The following is a 26,146-nucleotide window of genomic DNA, read 5'->3' on the forward strand; positions in this document are numbered from 1 at the left end:
CAAGGTATAATCAGAGAGTAGTCCAGCGAAGCTTCGCCAACAATGATCTCATCTTTATCCGAAACGACATCAGAGCAGGTCGATCAGGGGAAGGGAAGCTAGCAGCTAAGTGGAAAGGACCTTACCGAGTTATAGAGGTACTAGGAAAAGGTTACTACAAGGTGTCCGACCTGGAAGGGCGAGAGCTACCAAGGTCATGGCATGCATGTAACCTGAGAAGGTACTATAGTTAGAAAGTGATAACCATCGGAGTTTCTTTTTATAACATTCATTCTGATTCTTCACAAAACATGCTTAAAGCACGTGCTAACTTAAGCATCGGAGTCTCTTACAGGTACCTCCACCCTCCGGTGATCAAGGATCAGCAGCACTATCAGATCCAGCAAGTCGAACATGACAGCTCCGACCACAACAGCAGATCTCATCCGAGATTGACCTTCAGTTTCAGGTAACCCTCGGAACATTGGCGCCGTTGCCGGGGAACTTGGAAGTAATCCCATTATCATGGAGGACAACCTTGACAACGATCACAACTCTGGTTTGGAGGATAGAACACCACATAAAAACATAGATACCACACCGAAGGATACACCTCAAAACAAGAGAGACAAACAACCCCCAAATATAGAAATTTTAGAGGCCATCCGTGAACAACAGAATCGCATTATCAGCTAGAACAAAAAGCTGACCGGCAGCGGGAGGCTGAGCGAGATCTCTGAAGAGAAACTAGGAGGCGTCGAGAGCTGGAAGATAAGCTCCTCAAACTCAAGGCCGACTTCAAAACAAAAGCTACTCGGTCCAATCGCAAAGATAGCCCCCGCAAGGACCAAGACCCATTCACAAAGGGAATCATGAAAGCTAAAGTCCCAAAAGACTTCAAAACTCCTGACATCACATCCTACGATAGTGCGTCTGACCCAAGTCATCATCTCAGCAACTTCAAGAAGTTGGATGTACCTTATGGATGCCTCAGATGCAATTCGTTGTAAAGCCTTCCCGACTACCTTGACCAAAACAGCAATAAAGTGGTTCGACAGCTTGCCGCCAAGGTCATTTGCTAGCTTCGATGACCTCACCAAGAAGTTCCTAGCCAGGTTCTCCGTCCAGAAGGATAAAACCAAGCACGCTCCAAGCCTGCTAGGGATCAAACAAAGAGATCGGGAGAGCCTCCGCAGTTATATAGAAAGATTCAATAAAGCATGCCTTGACATACAGAATCTCGCTATAGAAGCAGCAATTATGGGACTTATCAATGGTCTGCGAGAAGGACCCTTTAGCCACTCCATATCTAAAAAACACCCAACATCTCTGAATGAGGTACAAGAGCGGGCAAAAAAGTACATCAATATGGAGGAGAACTCTCGATTAGGAGAAACTTCAAAATCTGGATTCTCCTACCTACCTCGGGATAAGGATAAAGAGTCTAGGAAAAAAGAAGACCAACCTACTGAGAAACCTAGAAAGTACCACAACTATACCCCTCTTCGGGTGTCCCTTGTAGACGTTTACCGAGAGATATGCAACACTGAGAAGATCCCACTGCCTCGCCCGATTAAACACAAAAGAGGAGAAAGTCGGACAGAGTATTGTGAATACCACCGAATCTACGGGCATCCTACCAATGTGTGCTTCGACCTAAAAAATGTTATAGAAAAATTGGCACGAGAAGGGTGACTAGATCGGTTTTTAGCCAATAAAGTGGATGAACCAAGAAAGAGAAGAAGGGATGAAGAGGTTGGGTGAGTTGAACGTCCACCCCACACCCCTGAGAGACATGTCCATATGATAAATGGAAGATTCGTAGGAGGAGGGATCTCTAAGTCATCCCGCAAGAGACACCTTAAAGAGGTGTATCATGTCAGAGAAGGGGGCAAGTCACCCGATCTCCCCACTATTACCTTCACCCGAGAAGATGCCACAGGTATCATCCCGGAGCATGATGACCCCGTGGTCATTACCATCATACTCGCCAACGCTAATCTCCACCGAACATTGGTAGACCAAGGGAGCTCCGCAGAAATACACTACTATAAATACACTACTATAAATACACTAGAGTCTCTTGCAGGTACCACCGCCCTCTGGTGACGATGGATCAGCAGCATCTCCAGCTCCACCAGTTCTATCAAGTCGGACACGACAGCTCCGGCCACCACAGCAGATCTCATCCGAGATCGACCTTCAGTTTCAGGTAACCCTCGGAACAGTGTCCGACCTCGAAGGGCGAGAGCTACCCAGGTCATGGTATGCCTGTAACCTGAGAAGGTACTATAGCTAGAAAGTAGTAAATATCTTAGGTTAAGGCGCACTCTTTTTCCTAAAAAGGTTTTCCAATGAGGCGCCAGGCCGAGATCTAAGAAGCTGCCCGACCTAGAAGGGTAAGCACTCTCATGTACATTCTTATTTATGTTTCTTATCTCATTATTATTTAAATGAAATTCATCAATTCCCTAAAAAGTTTCCTACCAAGACGCATTACTCTAACTTGTAAAACATGAAATTCATCGCCTGATTAAAAGAGGTCGGCAAGGTGAAGCAATAGAAGCAAGATAATGCAAGTTATAAAAAGTAACCCAGAAAAAGTGGCCTGATGAGGTCTAACTAAAATAGGATTACTAAAAATAACTTAAGAAGGCCCGACAGAGAAGTCGGACCAGTGAAAGGATCACTGAAAAGGGACAAAAAAGGCCAAAGAAAGGTTAAAAAACCAGGGCCTGAGGTGCTCAGCTAAAAAGGTACAATGTCCTGAGAAGAATCTTACTTAAAGCAAGAGCACAGAAACAGAGCTAAAAAGACATCCAAACAAACTATAAAGAAAAGGTTCCCCTTCGGAACACTACCTAAAAGGTTGTTGGAATATGACTAAAAGCTCGGGCGACAAAGTTACATAGGTCGACGTCAGCTAAGAAGAGGCGCGACCCAAAGAAACAAGTACGACTTCAAAGAGCCAAAAAGGTTGAAAAACGACTTAAGGCTCAAAAGTGCTTAGCTAAAAGGGTACAACTCCACTCAAAGAAAGCACGATCTCAAACAAGGCTACAAAGTCATCCGAACAAACTAAAAAGGTTCTATGCAAAGAACACTAAAAAGTTATCGGACAAGTCACTATAAATCCTAGAAACCAAGCCACAAGGATAACTTCGCAAAAGCAGAAGGGTTGTTAACACAAACTCAAAAGCAAAGTGTGATCCAGAAGGGCAAGGGTAGAAAACCCACACTACCACTCAAAAAAAGGTTGGACTGGGAAGTACCAAACCTCTACAAAATCCACAAGGGTTGCAAAAGTAAACCTCCAAACATTAAAGGTTTGACTGACATATCAGCAAAGCACAACCTTCAAATTAAAACATTAAAGACTCAAAAGCAGCCAGAGTTTAAAAGTGTTTGTTTTTCAAAAAATAAAAGTTGCAAAGAAGCAACCCAATGTCAAAAGTCAACCACAAAGATTTACAAAAACCAAACAAGTTCAAAGTCCACAAGTCGGACTATACCAGTACACAAGCATAAAAAAAGGGAAACAACAAAGTTATAGGGGATCCAAATTCTCCCTAGTGGCAACATCCTTGGGAGGAAAAGGAGGAGGCATGGTCGAGATTGGGGTAGCATTGACAACTCCATCCGGCCCATTTAGAATTTCCACATCAAGCTCAGGCTCTGGAGGGACCACCTCGGCAGAAGGAGTTTGGGAAGCTGAAGCTGCAGAAGCCTTGGCCAGTTGCTCAGGAGGAGGACCCTCATCATCATCATTTGGAGCAGGCACAATCTTGCCATCTTCCACCACATTATCCATGCTAAAAAGGGAAAGATCGGCCTCGGGAGCAAGAACTCGGACTTGAGCCTTCAGGATCTCATACATGTCGGTCATACCATTTACCATATGTCCCTAAAGCTCGGCATAGTCATCTTGGGCAGATTGAAGCATCTCCTTAGTCTCCAAGAGCTTGCCATAGGTGTGGGTATAACTCTCTTTGTATTTCTTAGCCGCCTCCTCAGTCAGATGTGCAGTTGCATCTTGATGAACGAACTTTTGTGTGGTCTAGAATTCCACTAATGAATTCTCGTTGTAAAGTATAGTTTCTAAACCAAACAATAGTCCTTTCATACAAAAATTTAGGTTGTCACATGTACAAACCCCAAATAAGAATTAACCGGAGTATTTGGACTCCGGGTCGTCTCACGAGGAATCGCAATGAAGTGTATGCTTATTGGCTATGAAGGATGTAAAGGGGGTTTTGATTGATAAGAGGCAAGGAAGTAAATGGACAAGAATTTAAATGAAGCAAGTATTTAAAGAAGACAAGTAAATAAGAGAAAGCAAGTAATAAAGAGAGAGACATTCATGGCAAGGATTGAGATCATAGGCTTTCTATCCTAGTCATACAATGATTAATTCGCCTTATTTAGTCAACTCCAACAAACGGAAGAAGGTATCATGTCATCTTCACATAGGGAGAATGTCAAATAAGACTAATTAATTATGTCACAATTATAAACAAGAATTTATCTTATTACGTCATCTCCAACATTGGAAGAAGATATAGGTTATCTTCCATGAGAGAAAGTCTAATAAGACTAGCTAATCTCAATCCAAAACAATATTAGCTAACAACTCTAGATCACCAACATAAGTTGGGTTTTCATGACTCAAGATTGCCTAATTACTCTTTCCAAGCCAAAAAAACTCAAAATCTACTCTAAAGCCCAACCAAGCATTTTGTCAAACACTTGGTGGGTACAAATGGAAAGCATGGTAAATGTGCAAGAATAATAAAATCTACCAACTACAAATTGCAAGGAAACAAGATCAACAACTCAAATCAACAATAAAGAAACATCAAACATTAAATTGCATTAAAAGTAAATCAAATCCAACAAGAGCATCCATGAACATAAAAGAGAAATTAACATTACAAATCATGAGAATGAAAGAGTAGAAGTGAAAAATCATAAAAGAAACAAGATGAAAACATGTAACTAAACTTAAATCTAGAAGAGATTAACCTAACCTAATTCTAGAGAGAAGAGGGAGTTTCTCTCTCTAGAAACTAACCTACATGATGCTAATGCTACAAACAATTGCTCCCCCCTTGCCCAAGCTTGAATTCTACATGAAATAGCATCAGAAATAGGTTGGATTAGGCCCAAAATGAGCTGCAAAATCGCTGGGGGCGATTTCACTTTAGTGGGCGACGAGCAGCATCGGCGCGCACGCGTACATGGCACGTGCGCGCACTTGAACGTGAAGCAACTAGTGCACGAAATTGCGATTATCAACAATGGCGCCAAAGACTTGGTGCTCTCAAATGTGAATCACACTTTGTCACAACTTCGCACAACTAACCAGCAAGTGCACTGGGTCGTCCAAGTAATAAAACTTACGTGAGCAAGGGTCGATCCCACGGAGATTGTCGGCTTGAAGCAAGCTATGGTCACCTTGTAAATCTCAGTCAGGCGGATTCAGATGATTATAGAGAATGGATAATTAAAACATAATTAAGATATAAACTAGAGATACTTATGTAGTTCATTGGTGAGAATTTCAGATAAGCATATAGAGATACTTTCGTTCCTCCTGAACCTCTGCTTTCCTGCTGTCTTCATCCAATTATTCCTACTCCCTTCCATGGCAAGCTTATGCAGGGCATCACCGTTGTTAATGGCTACATCCCGTCCTCTCAGTGAAAATGGTCCAAAATGCACTGTCACCGCATGGCTATTCATCTGTCGGTTCTCGATCATACTAGAATAGGATTCAGTCATCCTTTTGCGTCTGTCACTACGCCCAGCACTCGCGAGTTTGAAGCTCGTCACAGCCATCCCTTCCCAGATCCTACTCGGAATACCACAGACAAGGTTTAGACTTTTTGGATCTCAAGAATGGCCGCCAATAATTCTAGCCTATACCACAAAGACTCTGATCTCATGGAATGGAAGGCTCGGTTGTCAGGTGAGGCAACCATGCGTCATGAACCAGAAGGCTAAGAGATATGCACTTAAGCGATTGCAAGTAGAACGGAGGTAGTTGTCACGCACACGTTCATGGGTGAGAATGATGATGAGTGTCATGGATCATCACCCTCCTCAGGTTGAAGAGCAAATGTATATCTTAGATAAGAAATAGGCTTGAGTTGAATAGAAAAACAATAGTACTTTGCATTAATTCATGAGGAACAGCAGAGCTCCACACCTTAATCTATGGTGCGTAGAAACTCTACCGTTGAAAATACATAAGAACAAGGTCCAGGCATGGCCGTGAGGCCAGCCTCCAAAACGTGATCAAAGGTTCAAAAGATAGATCCCCAGATGAAACTAAAAATATAAATACAATAGTAAAAAGTCCTATTTATACTAAACTAGTTACTAGGGTTACAGAAATGAGTAAATGATGCAGAAATCCACTTCTGGGGCCCACTTGGTGTCTGCTTGGGCTGAGCATTGAAGCTTTCATGTGTAGAGGTCTTCCTTGGAGTTAAACGCCAGTTTGTAACCTGTTTCTGGCGTTTAACTCTGCTTTGCAACCTGTTTCTGGCGTTTAACTCCAGAATAGGGCAGAGAGCTGGCATTGAACGCCAGTTTGCGTCGTCTAAACTCAGGCAAAGTATGGACTATTATATACTGCTAGAAAGACCTGGATGTCTACTTTCCAACACAATTGAGAGTGCGCCATTTAGAGTTCTATAGCTCCAGAAAATCCACTTTGAGTGCAGGGAGGTCAGAATCCAACAGCATCTGCAGTCCTTCTTCAACCTCTGAATCTGATTTTTGCTCAAGTCCCTCAATTTCAGCCAGAAATTACCTGAAATCACAGAAAAACACACAAACTCATAGTAAAGTCTAGAATTGTGATTTTTATTTAAAAACTAATAAAAATATACTAAATCATACTAAAAACTATGTAAAAATAATGCCAAAAAGCGTATAAATTATCTGCTCATCACAACACCAAACTTAAATTGTTGCTTGTCCCCAAGGAACTGAAAATCAAATAGGATAAAAAGAAGAGAATATACTATAAATTCCAAAATATCAATGAAACTTAGCTCCAACTAGATGAGCGGGACTAGTAGCTTTTTGCCTCTTGAATAGTTTTGGCATCTCACTTTATCCATTGATGTTCAGAATGATTGGCATCTATAGGAACTCAGAATTCAAATAGTGTTATTGATTCTCCTAGTTCAGTATGTTAATTCTTGAACACAGCTACTTTATGAGTCTTGTCCGTGGCCCTAAGCACTTTATTTTCCAGTATTACCACCGGATACATAAATGCAGCAGACACAAAACTGGGTGAACCTTTTCAGATTGTGACTCATCTTTGCTAAAGTCCCCAATTAGAGGTGTCTAGGGTTCTTAAGCACACTCTTTTTTTGCTTTGGACCTTGACTTTAACCGCTCAGTCTCAAGTTTTTAGCTTGACACCTTCACGCCACAAGCACATGGTTAGGGACAGCTTGGTTTAGCCGCTTAGGCCAAGATTTTATTCCTCTAGGTCCTCCTATCCATTGATGCTCAAAGCCTTGGATCCTTTTTATTACCCTTGCCTTTTGGTTTTAAGGGCTATTGGCTTTTTTCTCTTGCCTTTTGGTTTAAAGAGCTTTTGGCTTTTTCTGCTTGCTTTTTCTTTTTCTTCCTTTTTTTTCACCATTTTTTTCGCAAGCCTTTGTATTCACTGCTTTTTCTTGCTTCAAGAATCAATTTTATGATTTTTCAGATCATCAAATAACATTTCTCCTTTTTCCTTATTCTTTCAAGAGCCAACATATTTAACATTCATAAACAACAAATTCAAAAGACATATGCATTGTTCAAGCATTCATTCAGAAAACAAAAAGTATTGTCACTACATCAAAATAATTAAACTAGTTTCAAGGATGAATTCGAAACCATGTACTTCTTATTCTTTTGTAATTAAAACATTTTTCATTTAAGAGAAGTGATGGATTCATAGGACATTCATAGCTTTAAGACATAGACACTTAGACACTAATGATCATATAGTAAAGACACAAACATAAATAAACATGAAGCATAATAAACAAAAAACAGGAAAATAAGAACAAGGAGATTAAGGAACGGGTCCACCTTAGTGAGGGTGGCGTCTTCCTCTTCTTAAAGAACCAATGGTGCTCTTGAGCTCCTCTATGTCTCTTCCTTGGCTTTGTTGTTCCTCTCTCATAGCTCTTTGATATTCTCTAATCTCATGGAGGATGATGGAGTGCTCTTGGTGCTCCATCCTTAGTTGTCCCATGTTGGAACTTAATTCTCCTAGGGAGGTGTTGATTTGCTCCCAATAGTTTTGTGGAGGAAAGTGTATCCCTTGAGGCATCTCAGGGATTTCATGGTGAGGAATTTCCTCATGCTCTTGTTGAGGTCCATGAGTGGGCTCTCTTGTTTGCTCTATTCTTTTCTTAATGATGAGCTTTTGAGATGAATCTCTCCATCTCCCATGACTCAGAGGTGGAAGCTTTTGCCTTCCCTTTCCTCTTTCTAGAGGTTTCTCTGGCCTTAAGTGTCATAAATGGTTATGGAAAAACAAAAAGAAACGCTTTTACCACACCAAACTTAGAAGGTTTGCTTGTCCTTGAGCAAAAGAAGAGAAGAAGGAGTAGAAAAAGAAGAACTTAGATGAGATGGGGAGGTGGGAGTGGTTCGGCCAAGGGGGGTTTTAGGTGGTTATGATGTGTGAAAAGGAAGGAGTGATGGTTTGAATTTGAGTGGGTGGGTGTAGGTGGGTTGTATGATGGTTTTAGAGGAGTAATGGAGGTGATTGGTGAAGGGTAATTGGGGAAGAGAGTTATGAAAAGGTGTGAAGAGGAGAGAAGAAGTGGTGGGAATCCTATGGGGTCCACAGATCTTGTGGGGTCCACAGATCCAGCAGGGCCAAGGACTTAACATCCCTACTCCAATTAGGCGTGTAAAACGCCCTTGCTATGCAATCCTGGCGTTTAACGCCAGACTGCTGCTTGTTTCTAGCGTTAAACGCCCAAATGTAGCCTGTTTCTGGCATTTAACGCCAGGTAGATGCTTATTTCTGGCGTTAAATGCCAGCTTGGTGCTTGTTTCTAGCGTTAAACGCCAGACAGATGCTTGTTTCTGGCGTTTAAATGCCAGAATGCTCCTCCTCCAGGGTGTGCTATTTTTAATGCTATTTTTTATTCTATTTTTGATTTTCCAGTTGTTTTTGTGACTCCACATGATCATCAACCTAATAAAACACGAAATAAAAATAAAAATAAAAATAAATGTAATTAAATAACATTGGGTTGCCTCCCAACAAGCGCTTCTTTAATATCAATAGCTTGACAGTGAGCTCTCATGGAGCCTCACAGATAATGAGAGCAAGGTTGGAACCTCCCAACACCAAACTTAGAGTTTGAATGTGGGGGTTCAACACCAAACTTAGAGTTTGGTTGTGGCCTCCTAACACTAAACTTAGAGTTTGACTGTGGGGGCTTTGGTTGACTCTGCAGTGAGAGAAGCTTTTCATGCTTCCTCTCCATGGTTACAGAAGGAGATCCTTGAGTCTGAAACACAAGGTTGTCCTCATTTAGTTGAAGGACCAACTCTCATATGTCCACATCAATCACAGCTCTTGCTGTGGCTAGGAAGGGTCTTCCAAGGATGATGGATTCATCCTCATCCTTCCCAATGTCTAGGATTATGAAATCAGCAGGGATGTAAGGGCCTTCAACCTTTACTAACACGTCCTCTACTTGTCCATAAGCCTGTTTTCTTGAGTTGTCTGCCATCTCCAATGAGATTCTAGCAGCTTGCACCTCAAAGATCCCAAGTTTCTCCATTACAGAGAGTGGCATTAAGTTTATGCTTGACCCCAGGTCACACAGAGCCTTCTCTAAGGTCATGGTGCATATGTTACAGGGTATTAAGAATTTACCAGGATCCTATTTCTTTTGAGGTAATTTTTGCCTATCCAATGCATTTAGTTCATTGGTGAGCAAGGGAGGTTCATCTTCCCAAGTTTCATTACCAAATAATTTGGCATTCAGCTTCATGATTGCACCAAGGTACTTAGCAACTTGCTCTTCAGTAACGTCTTCATTTTCTTCAGAAGAAGAATATTCATCAAAGCTCATGAAGGGCAGAAGGATGTTTAATGGAATCTCTATGGTCTCTAGATGAGCCTCAGATTCCTTTGGTTCCTCAAAGGGAAACTCCTTATTGGTCACTGAACGTCCCAGGAGGTCTTCCTCACTAGGATTCACGTCTTTCTCCTCCCTTGTAGGTTCGGCCATGACGGTCCAATCAATGGCCTTGCACTCTCTCTTTGGATTTTCTTCTATATTGCTTGGGAGAGTACTAAGGGGAGTTTCAGTGACCCTTTTACTCAGTTGGCCCACTTGTGCCTCCAAATTTCTAATGGAGGACCTTGTTTCATTCATGAAACTGAAAGTGGCCTTAGATAGATTAGAGACTATAATTGCTAAGCTTGATGGATTCTGCTCAGAATTCTCTGTCTATTGCTGAGTGGATGATGGAAAAGGCTTGCTATTGCTAAACCTATTTTTTCCACCATTATTAAAGCCTTGTTGAGGCTTTTGTTGATCCTTCCATGAGAAATTTGGATGATTTCTCCATGAGGGATTATAGGTGTTTCCATAGGGTTCACCCATGTAATTCACCTCTGCTATTGCAGGGTTCTCAGGATCATAAGCTTCTTCTTCAGAAGATGCCTCTATAGTACTGTTGGATGATTCCTTCAATCCATTCAAACTCTGAGAGATCAAATTGACTTGTTGAGTCAATATTTTATTCTGATCCAATATGGCATTCAGAGTATCAATTTCAAGAACTCCCTTCCTCTGAGGCGTCCCATTACTCACAGGATTCCTTTCAGAAGTGTACATGAACTGGTTATTTGCAACCATGTCAATGAGTTCTTGAGCTTCTGCAGGCGTTTTCTTTAGGTGAATGGATCCACCTGCAGAATGGTCCAATGACATCTTTGATAACTCAGACAGACCATCATAGAATATATCTAGAATGGTCCATTCTGAAAGCATGTCAGAAGGACACTTTTTGGTCAGTTGCTTATATCTCTCCCAAGCTTCATAGAGGGATTCACCTTCTTTCTGTCTGAAGGTTTGAACATCCACTCTAAGCTTACTAAGCTTTTGAGGAGGAAAGTGATGACAAGTCATCTTAGCCTATTTTCACTATTCTTTTTCTTTTGTTTTCAATTGATTTTATGCACTTTCTTAAGCCATAAGCAAGCCAATTGGGTAGATTTCCATGTTTCCTTTGATTCAATCAACCATGTATGAATTCATGCACTTTCATGAGATTTTATGCTATAATTGTCATATATTATGAAAGAACAACAAACTCATGATTTTGAGCAAAGCTTTGATGTGTTTGGTTGATTGATGATAGGTGAAAAGAGTTTTGAAGAAGGTTGAAGAAAGAAGGAATGGCTAGGAGCAAGAGAGAACAAAAAGTTTGAGCCAAAGTTTGCCTCAAACTTTAGCTCAAACTTTTAAAAGAGTTGAAAACATACCAGAGGAAAAAAGCTTGAGCCAAAGTTTGCCTCAAACTTTAGCTCAAACTTTTGGAAGAATTGAAAACACTCCAGAGGAAAAAAAGCTTGAGCAAAAGTTTGCCTCAAACTTTAGCTCAAACTTTTGGGAGAAAAGCTTGAGCCAACGTTTGCCTCAAACTTTTTGGCAAATGTTGGCATCACAAAACCAACACCCTGGAGGAGAAAAGCTTGCGCCAACGTTTGCCTCAAACTTTTTGGCAAACGTTGGCGCCACACTTGCACACCCTGGAGGAGAAAAGTTTGCGCCAACGTTTGCCTCAAGCTTTTTGGCAAACGTTGGCGCCACACACATTTACAAGGGGGCCAACGTTTGAGCAAAAGTTTGACCTCAAACTTTGGCTCAAACATTGGTAGCAGCAAGCTTAAGCCATCTGGTATAAAAAGTTTGAGTAAAAGTTTGCCTCAAACTTTTACTCAAACTTTTACTCAAACTTTTACTCAAACTTTTACTCAAACTTTTATGATTTCAACCCGGTTCACAATGGATCTTTCTCCAACTCCAAGAGCAATCAACCAAGGCCTTTATCAACCCAATTCCATCAAGAACAAAGGCCCAATTCAAGGCTTGAAGACATTTGAAGAAAGTGTATAAATAGCTTAGGATTTAAGTTTTCGGGGAGTTTTTCCTTTGAGAGCTTTTCCTTTGGCATTCTTAGAACACTTACAGAGAGCTCACCTTTACATTTTTTTTGAATTGTTGCTTTAGAATTCTAGAGAATTGGGAAGGAGAATTGATCTCTCTTCTTCCTTGTTCTTGCTCAGCAATCTTTACTTTTCTTGTTTTGGATCTTGGGTGGAGAATTGAAGAAATTCTGTTTCAATCTCACCTTGGGATCTTGTTTAATTTTCAGCATTGAGTTTTCATCTCTGTTAATTGCTTCTTCTTCTACTCTTCTGCAATTTACATTTCTTTATTTCCTTTGCAATTGTTCTTGCCGGATCTAGAAAGGCAGTGAGATCTAGACTTGGCTATCTAGTCTCTTGAGTCCTGAGATCTATAGCTTTCAATTTTAATTTCCTTGTTTCGTTGTCACACCAAGCTTATTCTCATTTTCATTTAAGATCCGGTTTAATTGAATCCATCTTTTACATTCCTGTTTGTTGAATTTTTCTTTCCTTGTTTAATTTCTGCAAATCCAATCCCCAATTCCATTTACGATTCAAGCCATTTACATTTCTTGCACTTTAAGATTCTGCAATTTACATTTCTTACGTTCTAAGTTTCTGCCATTTAATTTCTTGTTCTTTAAGATTCAGCACTTTATTTTCTGTCTCTTTAATTTCATGCAATTTACCCATTCCCTTTACTTTCCATGCAATTTAAATTCTGTTAATCACAAATCACTCAACCAAATCTTGATTTGCTTGACTAAATCAACCACTAAACTAAAATTGCTCAATCCTTCAATCCCTGTGGGATCGACCTCACTCCCGTGAGTTATTATTACTTGATAAGAGCATCCATGAACATAAAAGAGAAATTAACATTACAAATCATGAGAATGAAAGAGTAGAGTAGAAATCATAAAAGAAACAAGATGAAAACATGTAATTAAACCTAAATCTAGAAGAGATTAACCTAACCTAATTCTAGAGAGAAGAGGGAGCTTCTCTCTAGAAACTAACCTACACCATGCTAATACTACAAACATTTGCTCCCCCTTGCCCAAGCTTGAATTCTGCATGAAATAGAATCAGAAATAGGTTGGATTGGGCCCAAAATGAGCTGCAAAATTGCTGGGGGCGATTTCACTTTAGTGGCCCACGAGCAGCATCGGCGCACACGCGTACATGGCGCATGCGCGCCCCTGAACGTGAAGCAAAACATGGCAAATTTTATATTATTTTGAAGCCCCGAATGTTAGCTTTCCAACGCAACTGGAACCGCCTCATTTGGATCTCTGTAGCTCAAGTTATGGTCGATTGAGTGCAAAGAGGTCAGGCTTGACAGCTTTGCTGTTCTTTCATTTCTTCATGAGTTCTCCCACTTTGCAGGCTTTTCTCCTCACTTCTTCCATCCAATACTTGCCTTATGGACCTGAAATCACTCAACAAACATATCAAGGCATCAAATGGATTAAAGTGAATTAAAATCACCAATTTTAGGGCCTAAAAAGCATGTTTTCACATTTAAGCACAAATCAAGGGAGAATGGCAAAATCATGCTATTTCATTGAATAAATGTGAGAAAAGGTGATAAAATCCTCCAAAATAAGCACAAGATAAACCACAAAATCGGAGTTTATCACCTCCACAGCAGTAGACCGGGTCTTCTCCTTCTCAACATCCATCTCCAACTTAACAACCCTGGCATCAAGCTTGTCCTTCAGACCTTTAATTCTATCATACTCAGATTTGGCATCCTCCAAAAAGGCCTTGGTCGCAGGGGAGTCCCGGATAACTAGAGACAAGGCTGCACCAAGGTTGGCCATCTGAATACTATTACTTGCAATGAAGTCGAGATGATGGAGGATAGAAACATCATCCCAGGAAACTTTACCACAGGGAGCTATCAACTCTGTATCAAAACCAACACCATCAAAATCTTTATTGTTCAGGTCATAAGTCTCAACGGCTTTTTGCTTTTTCGGAGGAGGACTAGCAGCAGTAGGAGAGGAGGTAGCACCAGAAGACGTTTGCAACAGATCAGAGGGGACTGTCCGAACTTGCAGGGTCAGAATGATCTTCCTCGGACCCTGAGATTCAATGGCCGGCTTCTTAGGAGGCAACTGTGCAAAAGAACCCTCCCCCGAACTCTTCTGTGACAAGTTTTGAATTGACATCGCCTTCTTGGCCTTTCGGAAAGACTTCATAAAATCTGAAGATTTCACCATTTCTGAAAAGGAAGCCAGAAAAATAGTTACACAGTAGAATTCGAAAGAGAAAAACCAAGAATAGCAAAAGGTAACCACTTCTATCAAGAAAGAGGTCGGATACTACCTAGTTCAATACGGAGAAAGGAAGGATCTCCTAGAAACTTCTTGGTATCCAAATAAGGAGGCTCCCCCCCAATACTCCTCTAAAACACCCACAAAAGCTTGTTCTACCTCACTCAAACTCTCCCAAGGATACTTGACTACCACTGTATCTTTTTGCCACCATAAAGGGAAGGTGGGCTCATCGTTCTCATCCAAAAAGAAAGGGGGAGCATCCTCAACAGCTCGTACCTTGAAGTAGTAGTTCTTAAAATCCCGAAAGGACTCATCAAACATCAAAAATACTTTTCTCCCCTGGGTAGCTTGGAAGGAAATCCAAAAAGCTTTTTTCTTGGCCACCCCAGGTTTTGTCAACACAAAAAGGTAAAGAAAAAGGGATATGGTAGGTTGGACACCCAGTTCTTGACACAACAGCTATCTTTATAAAACCCCACGAATTCGGATGAAGCTGAGAAGGGGCCACATTACAAGTCCATAAGAGGTCTATCTCAAAAGCAGTAAAAGCGATGGTGATATTCAGCTGGCTAAAGAAAAAGTCATAAGCATAGAAGAAGGGGCGTTCTCCCTGAGTTAAGGGAGGGAAACTAACCCTCTCTTCAGGGTCGGGCGACAGCAATTTGTAATTCCTTTCATCATCCTTATTGCTACAGATCCTATGGAACCTCCTAAGCCTCTCACAGTACTCCGGATCGGCCACAGTAACACATTAGGACTATAGAGTCTCACTACAAGAAAAAACAATATTTGTAACAAAAAAAATTGTTACAAAAAATCAAAATTTTAACACAAAAGGAATTTGTAACAAAAAAGGAGCCATTGCAGTATGTCCCGTTACAAAAAGTTTTTGTAACAAAATATGGAACTGTTACAATTCAAAGTAATGTTTTGTAACAAATTTTTTTGATACAAAAAATAAAATTTATTACAAAAGTGGTAACACTTTTTTACTTTTAAAATACTTTTCGTAACAATTTAGATTTTTGTGTCATCATATTTTGTTACAAAACACTACTTGCTTTTGTAACATTTTTATTCTTTTAGTTACAAAATAGAAAATTTATTTTAAAATATTTAATTAAATAATTGATATATCAATTAATTTACTAATCCCACTAACTCAACATTTATATAATATATAATCATATAGATAATTAAAACATCTTACATGTTATTAAAATTCTTTTACAATAAAATAAGTTCAACAAATTCAACTAAACACAATTTTTTCCAAACATAAAATTGTATCATATCAGATTTATAATTATTGACTCTTCTAGCATATTTCAGTCAATATAAAGTCTAGCATGTTGGCATCAATTTTGTACACCTGCAAACATAAACAATGAAAATCAAAATTAAAAAATAACACATAACACTATCTTCATCCGAGTAAAAATTAAGTTAGAACTTACAAGTTAAAATTAACTAATTCTTTAAGAATCTATTCTCAAAGTTTAAAACTAGCCAATCAAAAATACAAATTATTAAGAATTATAAATTTAATATATAAACTTGGGCTAATTAATCACAATTCAATCACAACTTAGTGAACAAAGTTATTAAATTTACATAAGTATCAATTGTCAAACAATCACTACAAAACACAATTTTCACCAAAATCTTCATAACAAGTATACTTGACTTTTTTTTATGCTTTTACACTCATAAAGTTCCATAATGAGGTTTATGTCAAAACACGAGATAAGAACATAAAGAAGCAGCTAAACAAAATTTCTGTTATTGTAGAAGCAATAGTGATGTAGAAAAAGTTTGGAAATAGAGAAGTATAGCAAGAATGGAAAAATAGAACTGAATTGACCGAAATTGACAATGAGTAAAAAGTGCTAATTGATTACAATAAGTATTAGGCTTATATAGCGGGAGACTGTTGATAATAAAGCTAAAGGCTCCCTAATCAACTTTTAACAAACTGAATAATAACTTAATAGCAAAGCCACACTATCTTGAGCTTTCTTGAACTCTAATTGCTCCTGCATTTCATCACTAGCCTTAACAGCACCATCAACAAAATTATACTAGAATCATTAAAATCAACTATCAATAGTTATTTCAGTTTCATAAATATTATAGAAACAAAAAACTTAATAACAGAAGCAGCAACAATGTTATACCCGGTCACTCAAAAAACTCCAAAGCTTAAAACCTGTACACATTACCACTAGCCAAGCCATTACCGAATAAGAAATCTCAGCCACCCAAATAATTTCAAAACAATTTTTACTAGAAGCACAGATTAAGATTTATACTATTCAATTTCTTATAAAATTTTTAGCCTATTCAATTATTTTTTTTAATCAAAAATTTTTAGTCCCTTAATACTTATATTTAGGAGAAAACAAGCACAAAAAATGCACTAAACAAGCACAAAGCATGCGGCGGCTGTAGAAAATCAAACAAGGTTCAGAGCAATCAACAATTGACAATGCATTCATAAACAATGGCAGCTGTAGAAAATCAAGCAATGTTCAAAGCAATAGCAATTAGCAATGCATTCATAAAGAATTGCTAATTTTGCCATGTATTTTTTATTTTGCAGTAAATACAAGGCAATTAGCAATGCATTCATGCTAAAGATTGCAAATCATTTGTCCCTAAACATGTGGATAGCATGCAAATAACTACTACTATGACAACATCATAACAGACATTAAAACTTTGCTACCAAATTTTCAATAAAAATAATAAGATTAGTAACGTACCTGACCCTGTGCAAATTAAACACCTCTGCAACAGTTTTTCTCATCTTTGAGGTCTCTTGATTGATCCGAGTCTCAATGGCACGAAGCCTTCTAGAATGTTCAGCAACATGGCTTTCTTTTTTCAGCACTGCTCTCCTATGAGCCGCTACTCTCCTCTCCTTGTCTCTCTCAAATTGAACCACCAAAAATAAAATCAAATAAACTAAATAAGAACAACTTTATGAATACCCAAATATTGAAATTATACCAAACAAAAAAGCAGCTCAGAATTTTAGATAGAAATAAAAAATTGAACTTCACAGAAAGCCAGATAATAAAATTCTACCAAAATACCTGATAAACCATATATAGCAAAATAAACAAAAAAATTCCAAGAGTTGCAAGCATTGAAAGTTGATGCAAACTTTGCTGAAAACTGATTCTTTCCAGCTTTGATCACCAATTTTCAAAAATTCACAACTCCCAAGTTAATCGAGTTTTAAAACAAAATTGGTTTCGCTCCAAAACTCAGCTCGGAGGAGTCGCAAGATGACAAACAAGTTGCTGCCCTGTTTGAACTTTTCTGCTCCAGGACAGATTTATCCACCTAACTTTAAAAATTAGCCATAAATTGTACATTTAACTAAAATGACTCAAAATTTCCAGTCTATTCCCTATATTCCCAAGTTTAATCCAGACTTGGTCCCACGCAATTCTGATCATCACAGAATTAGTTATAACTTTTCAAAGTTTCTGACTTCGTTTAAAAGAAATGCAAAAAATCAAATTTCATAATTTAACTTTGAAAAATCATAACTAATTCTCGAGTTAATACGAAACCTTTTAAATATGAATCTTGGCAACCATACTCATTGTAATTCACTTAACTTTTAATCTCCTATTATTTCGATCACTATCGAATTGCTGGTCTGCTTTTCAAAATTGTCGTTTATCTCAAAAGCCAAATTTTCAACAATAAATTTAGCATTTCAAGATTCAAACATATTTCAAATGAGGAACCAAACATGCTTTCATAATTACGAACACCCAACACATTTTCAGTAAACTTTCACACCAACATACACATTCTCTTAACAATGATCTCAAACCACATAAAACCACCAAGAGACACAACCAGTCACACATTTACTCCGCATCCAAAATCCATCATAGATCAAGCATTCATATATTTGCAATAATTCAGTAAAATTCTTAGGCATTCAAAGTTTCAAATATTTAATTTAATAAAATATCCCCTACCTCGATTAATCGAACTCAGAAATTAAACGTGACAAACCCTCTTTGCTCTAAATTCGCAGCAGCGGCGGCACTCCAACACAACCGAGACAACGACAGCAACATCTCCAATCACTCTCGCAGCAATAGCAACCTTGCACGGCAATGATAATGATAACAACAAAAGAAGGAATTCGAATTTGATAGAAATTCAAGATGTAAATAGTTCTGTAAATTCAAGACAAGGCAGAAACTAAAATGGAATTAAAACAAAAACAAGCTGATAAAAAAGATGAGAGCAAAATATAACGTAAAAATGGAGCAGGGTTACGGTGAATCTGAACTGATAGTGGTGAAAAGAAACTTCGACGAGCTATAGCTCCACCCATGGCGCACAGCTCGATGGCGGACTCCACCTGTGGTAAACGACAGTAGCGACTTCCCTGGCGGCGGCTCAGACGGCAGCAGCAGCTGTAGCAGAGCTTCAACAGTGACAGTGAAGGTAGTGGAGGCGGTGATAGAAACCTGCTCAGCTTCAGATCCCCCTTCTCTCTCTCATCTTTGCATGCTTTTTCTCTCTCTTCAAAACTCAACGGTGACGCGTAGTGAGGCGCGATGGCAAACCGGCGAGGCGACAAGGAAAGCCACCCACGTTCGGCCTCTATCTCCCCTGAACTCTGTGCGCCTCTAGTTCTCATGGCTGAGTTCTTCTCAGCTTCTCCCTCTAACCCACACGACGGCAGCGGCGGCGACGGTGGCAGTGGCGCCCACCGGCACCGCCTCCCTCCTTCCCTCTCCTTCTTTACTTTTCTTCGCTCCTCCAGTCTCCCTTTCTAATTTCTTTCAGCGTGTGGGTGTAACGCATTTTTTGTGTGTGTGCTGTGAGAGATGAGGGTTGTGAGGCTGAGAGTGAGTGAAGTGAGTATGTGTGTGTATATGTCTGAGGTCTTACGCCTTCCCTCTCTTCTCCTTCCTCTTCTTCTCTGATTCCCCCATTTTCCCTTCTGTCTTCTCCCTATTTCCCGTTTCTTTTCTTTCCCATCTCTGAACATAGCTTTAGGGATTTAGGGTAATAGATTTAGGAATTTAGTAAAATTAGGATTTTATTTAGTAATTCTAGAGTTAAGGTAAAATATATACAACTAATATAATAATTATATAAAATATTTGAAATAGAATGATAATTTAGGGTTTAAATATAATATTATAAAAATTAATTTCAAAACACATAATTTTATTAATTTATCAATGAGTTTAAATAATTATTTCTAATTTAAATCATAATTTAGATGTTTTATAAAACACAAGTTAAACCTGAAATATCTATTGCCTAAATTAAATTATATGACATTTTATTATTTTTCTATTACCAAAACTTTAATTTTTTGTATAAAATAATTAATTATAATAAAAATTATATTGTACATAACTATTAATTATCTTAAACTTAAAGTATTTTTAAAAGTGTGATCTCTCATTTTTAAATAAATTTTTAGATATATTCTCTTTTATTTTTATCTATAAAATAATGTCTAAAATAAAATTCAAATTTTAGAAAATTCAAATCTATTTTGTTAATCATAAAAATATGATTATTAATAAAAATTATATATTAATTTTTTAAAAGAATATAAAATAATATTTACCATTTTTAAAAATTAATGAATACAAATAGTATGTAAAAAATTTTATTTTTTGAAACAAAATAAAATTATTTTAAAAAAAATATATACACAATTTTTTTATTCCTAAAGTGTTTAACATTTTGAAAAAAATGTTATAAAATATACTTATATTTTGTAACAAACAATTAATTGTTATAAACAATATTAAATTTTGTGACAAATTAATTTTTTATTACAAAACAATTGGAGTTTTTGAAACAAAAAATGATATTTTGTTACAAAATATTTGGAGTTTTTGAAACAAAAAAATATTTTGTTACAAAATATTTCGAATTTTTACAACTTATTTTTTTTGTTACAAAATATTATAATAGTTTGTAACAAAACACCATCTCGTTACAAAAACTAACGTAATTTGTAACCGAAAAAATCAAGTTCTTACAAAATATTATCATGTTTTGTAACAACTTGTAATGTTGTTACAAAATATTATTCTTTTGTAACAATTACCAATTAATATTACAAAAAATTATTTTTTTGTAACAATTTTAAATTTGATACAAAATTTTTGTTATAAATATTTCATTTTCTTGTAGTGTCTAGCCAGTCGGCCATGCCAGCAGGGATTTTGGTGGACATCTCGATAATATTCTTACGGGAAGACATATAACAACTACACCTACAGTAAGAAGAAAGAAAAAGGGTCACTACCAAACAACTCAGATAGAATCGGAAAGAGAAAGAACAACCAACAAACAAGAGGTATGGCAACAAAAAGGGCACCCCAGGATCTACGAAAACAAGAGATTATCAGCAAATATCCAGGGGCACCCTTTGGAGGCAGCAGAACGGAGTACGAAAAATATTGCAAAAAAAATACAACCTTAGACCTATCGAACAAGAATAAAACCTAAGCACCTACATTTCCGAAGCAAAATAGAAAGCAAAGAGCGCAACCACGAGGAAACAAAGGCATGCAATAATCACCAAGAAAGGTTCAACCTTTTTTACTTTATCAAAGCTCAGCAGGATCAAAGCTTTATGCAAAGGGAGCACGTGACAGTAAAATATGATGATCAAAACAAAGAGGCACGAAAAGGAACCAACCTGAGGAAGAAGGTAAAACAAGTAGTAAGCCACGAACAATCTTCACTAGCAAAGCTTCAAAAATTCAAGAAAAAGAGCGACCTTGAGGAAAAGAAGCACCTCTTTGCCGAGCAAAAAAAAAATGGACGAAAGAAGCAAGTTTAGAAGCAAGGACGAAGAATAAAGCGGAATAGAAGGGAGAAGGAAACTGAAAGTGTGAGCAAAATCTATTCTTTAATTTCAAAACAAAGTATAAAGAGGGAAAAAGAAACGGCGAAACAAAATGAAAGCTTAATCAATGAGGCATTAAAAGCGCGTGCGTATTCCCAAGGAAGTAACCCCTTTGAGGAACAAGTGCAACAATAGAGGAGGCAAAAAGCAAAAAACACCTCGCATTTAAAAACAACGCAAAACTCGCAGAGCAGGATTGGACCAAGATGCTTGAGCACGACTTCCCCAAAGAGATCGAAGATCAGAAAGCACGATCTCATGGAAAGGTCTGAACTTAAGCAGGGGCACTGTTCTTACCCTGAGCCGAGTGATGAGTCCATATTGGACGATCTATTTCAGCTTGAATTGGATGGAGTTCATCATATAAACTCAAACTTATTCACTAAAATAGCATACTTTTGTGTTTGATCCCTAAATTGAACCTAAATATGAAAACATGCATTTTTGTTCTTAAATTGAGCAATTTAATCTCACTTTTATTCGATTCGATGCCGTGATATGTTTGTTGAGTGATTTCAGGTCCTAGAGTCAAGAATGGTTTGGTAGAAGTGGAAGAAAGCATGCAAAAAGGGAGAAAATATGAAGAAAACAAAGGAGAAAAGCATTTCAGCCTGTGCCCACGCACACCTCCTGTGCCCACGCACAGGAGGAAAATCAGCAAGTGTGCCCATGCACAGACCTGTGCGTCCGTACAGGTACCAGCGCGTGCCTCCATTAAAATCGCGTTTTGGAAGGCTTTGGAGCATATGTGAAGGGGGAAGCAACCATATATCATACCATACACTATCATACTTCATAGAATAGTTTTTAGGAGTTTTTAGGGTAGTTTAGGTTAGGTTTTCTCTCAATTCTCTCTAAGGGTTTTCATTAGGTTTTATAGTATTTTATACTGCAATTTTGGCTTTGGATTTTGCTATCTCATTGTAAGTATTTCTTTAATTTCTCTTTTAATTACTACACTTGTTCTACACTTTCTCATATTTTCATTTCTCTTGCTAATTTATATATAGTCTTGCAATTTTGGATTTCTAGTTGTTGAATTTGATGTTTAATTCTTATTTTTTGTTTGTTTGAGTTGCCTTTATTGATTTTGATCATTTATGGTTCATAGCTTTAATCAATTTCCCAATTTTGCCATGTTTAATATTTATGCCCTCTATGTGTTTAATGAAATGCCAATTTTGATTATGGGGTTGTTTCCACCCCTTGGCTTGGGGAAATGAGTGTATGGATTACTAGAGACATAATGTCCAACATTTAGTGATAATTCTTGGGTTGTTAATTGTTCTTGTTCCCACTAACGCTAATTTGTTGCTAAGGTAATTAGCAAGCTAGCTAGAATTTGCGGGTTAAGAACACTTATGCTCATTTAACTTATCCTTCGATGTTAAGGGTTGACTTAGTGAGATTAATCCATGATAATTATCATAGTTGTGGTTATGGAATGGAAGGGATTCCATAACTCATCCCAAGTCAAGGATTCTTTTGTGTTTTGAACCACCTTTCAATCATTTTATAGTTTTACTTGTTTATATTACATACTTAGTTCTTTTATTCCCTTATTACTTTGTTGATTGCAATTTTGTCTAGTTCTTTTATCTCTTTATTTGTTTATTTCAATCATTGAAAACCCCCTTGCTCTCTCACAACCGAAATTTTATGCGCTCATTGGCATTAGTTCCTAGGGAAAACGACCCGAGGTTTAATTACTCTCGGTTAATTAGAAATTGTAAACTTTGATGTTTCGGATTTAAATTGCCGGTTTAGACTATACTCACAACGGAACTATTTTATCTATTTCCGAATTGGTGCGAATCTCAACTCATCAAGTTTTTAGCGTCGTTGCCGGGGAGCTAGCGTCATGAGTGCTATAATATTTTGGTTGTTGTAAATATGTTGATAGTGTAAATATCTTCCTTTTTGGTTGTTTGGTTACTTTTGTTTATACTTAGGTGTCTGTTTTTCTTGTTTGTTAATGTCTTTTGTTTTTATTTCCTACTTTTTCTATGAGCTATCACCCTTGTTGCTTGGAACTTGGTTGTGAGTATTTTGTAGGGTATGATGAATTCAAGTTAGAATTGCTTCATGGAGTGAGAGAATTAATTAAGGGAGGAACCAATTGTGTATGAGCAACACTCATGGCAAATACCTCCCTCATACTGCAATGAGCCACACTCTCCCCTATATGAATATCAAACCCAAAGATATGAAAGATACCCCCTACATGACCCCCAACCACCAAAACTTCAAGTACCACACCATCCACCTTGGTGCACGAAATTGTGATCTCTGGTAACGGCGCCATAAACCTAATACGCACGTTCATAATCTCAATTCTTTTTCACAACTCCGCACAACTAACCAGCAAGTGTACTAGGTCGTCCAAGTAATAAACCTTACGTGAGTAAGGGTCGATCCCACGGAGATTGTTGGCTTGAAGCAAGCTATGGTCATCCTTGTAAATCTCAGTCAGGCAGATTGAAATGGTTATGGGATTTTGATGATTAAAATATAATTAAAAGATAAAATAGGATAGAGATACTTATGCAATTCAGTGGTAGGAATTTCAGATAAGCGTATGGAGATGCTTTGTTCCTTCTGAATCTCTGCTTTCCTACTGCCTTCATCCAATCATTCATACTCCTTTCCATGGCAAGCTGTATGTTAGGCATCACCGTTGTCAATGGCTACTTCCCGTCCTCTCAGTGAAAATGGTACAAATGCGCAGTCACCGCACGGCTAACCATCTATCGGTTCTCACTCATGTTGGAATAGGATCCATTGATCCTTTTGCGTCTGTCACTACGCCCAGCACTCGCGAGTTTGAAGCTCGTCACAGTCATCCCTTCCCAGATCCTACTCGGAATACCACAGACAAGGTTTAGACTTTCCGGATCTCAAGAATGGCCGCCAATAATTCTAGCTTATACCACGAAGACTCTGATCTCACGATCAGGAGGCTAAGAGATACACACTCAATCTAAGGTAGAACAGAGGTGGTTGTCAGGCATGCGTTCATAGGTGAGAATGGTGATGAGTGTCAGATAATCATCACATTCATCATGTTCTTGGGTGCGAATGAATATCTTGGAATAAGAATAAGCTTGAATTGAATAGAAAAATAATAGTACTTTGCATTAATTCATGAGGAACAGCAGAGCTCCACACCTTAATCTATGGGGTGTAGAAACTCCACCGTTGAAAATTACATAAGTGAAAGTGGTCCAGGCATGGCCGAATGGCCAGCCCCCTAAACGTGATCAATGATCAAAAGTGATACAAAGATAGTCTCAAAAATGATCAAAAGGTTTTTAAATAAATCACTAAAAGTAGTTTTTATACTAAACTAGTAGCTAGGGTTACAGAAATAAGTAAATGATGCAGAAAATCCACTTCCGGGCCCACTTGGTGTGTGCTTGGACTGAGCATTGAGCTTTCATATGTAGAGACTCTTTTTGGAGTTAAACGCCAGGTTGTAGCCTGTTTCTGGCGTTTAACTCTGATTTGCAACCTATTTCTGGCGTTTAACTCCAGAATAGGGCAGGAAGTTGGCGTTTGAATGCCAGTTTGCGTCGTCAAAACTCGGGCAAAGTATGGACTATTATATATTGCTGGAAAGCCCTGGATGTTTTCTTTCCAACGCAATTGAGAGCGCGCCAATTGGGTTTCTGTAGCTCCAGAAAATCCATTTCGAGTGCAGGGAGGTCAGAATCCAACAGCATCTGTAGTCCTTCTTCAGCCTCTGAATCAGATTTTTGCTCAAGTCCCTCAATTTCAGCTAGAAATTACCTAAAATCACAGAAAAACACACAAACTCATAGTGAAGTCCAGAAAATATGATTTTTATTTAAAAACTAATAAAAATATACTAAAAACTAACTAAATCATACTAAAAACTATGTAAAAACAATGCCAAAAAGCGTATAAATTATCCGCTCATCAAACCTCCATGGAATCAAGATACTTATACACCTTGTTACCAACCATATGAACCACCACACCTTTATACACCACCTCAATACCCTCATCCATATGACACACCTTCCAACTATACAACCTTTCTCCCAACCTTTGAACCTTCTCTTCCACTAAAATGTGATATTTTCCAACCGTTGCCCCAAGAACAACAAGACCTTCGGGCATTCTTCCAAGAGCAAGAAGGGTTTCGAAAGAAGCATGGGGAGTTCATGGCTACCATAGCTGAAGCGGTAAACCGCTTAGCCTCACTATGCTCAAGCAATCAAGACATTCCCCATGAGGAATGTGGAGGAGCAACAAAGGAGTGTAGAGAGGAGGAAAACATAAAGCCTCAAGGGAAGGTAGAAGAGTTAGGACAAGCATTGCAACAATAGGAGGAAGGTAGAACTTGTGAAACAGAAGCAGTGAATGGAGAATTGAGAGAGTTTGATCAAGAAGTAGATTGCATCATCAATGATTTTTTGTCCCCCTTGGTCAACCCCCTCAATGCTCTTGAGGAGCCTTCCACTCATGAGTTTGAGAGGGATATGGAAGAGCTTGAAAAGGATAGTGAGGAAGAGGTGATCATCCATGAAGTGGAGGGATACATGCAAGAATTTACAAGAGTGACTTCAACACAAGGGCAATTTGAATGGGTAAAAATTTCCTCCATGAGCTTCATAGGCCCATACCAATATGTTCTCTTGGAGATGGACCACCAACTTAAGGTACTTCTTGGAGTGTTGAATGGTAAAAGATTGGGTGTTGGTTGCCAAAGGAGTTCAAAGCATAAGTGGTGCAAGGTTCAATTTGGAGGAA

The 26,146-nt window shown here is 38.2% G+C and overlaps 1 non-coding gene across 1 annotated transcript; it reads left to right on the top strand.

Annotated features, from left to right (window-relative positions):
• Positions 1–11,015: 11,015 nt before the first annotated feature.
• On the top strand, positions 11,016–11,123 carry LOC112761237 (small nucleolar RNA R71). The gene has a single exon (XR_003181642.1). It is a non-coding gene; the product is annotated as a small nucleolar RNA R71 (small nucleolar RNA).
• Positions 11,124–26,146: the final 15,023 nt, after the last annotated feature.

The sequence above is a fragment of the Arachis hypogaea genome, chromosome 16 (assembly GCF_003086295.3).
Source record: "Arachis hypogaea cultivar Tifrunner chromosome 16, arahy.Tifrunner.gnm2.J5K5, whole genome shotgun sequence".
In the NCBI taxonomy this organism is placed as follows: Eukaryota; Viridiplantae; Streptophyta; class Magnoliopsida; order Fabales; family Fabaceae; genus Arachis; species Arachis hypogaea.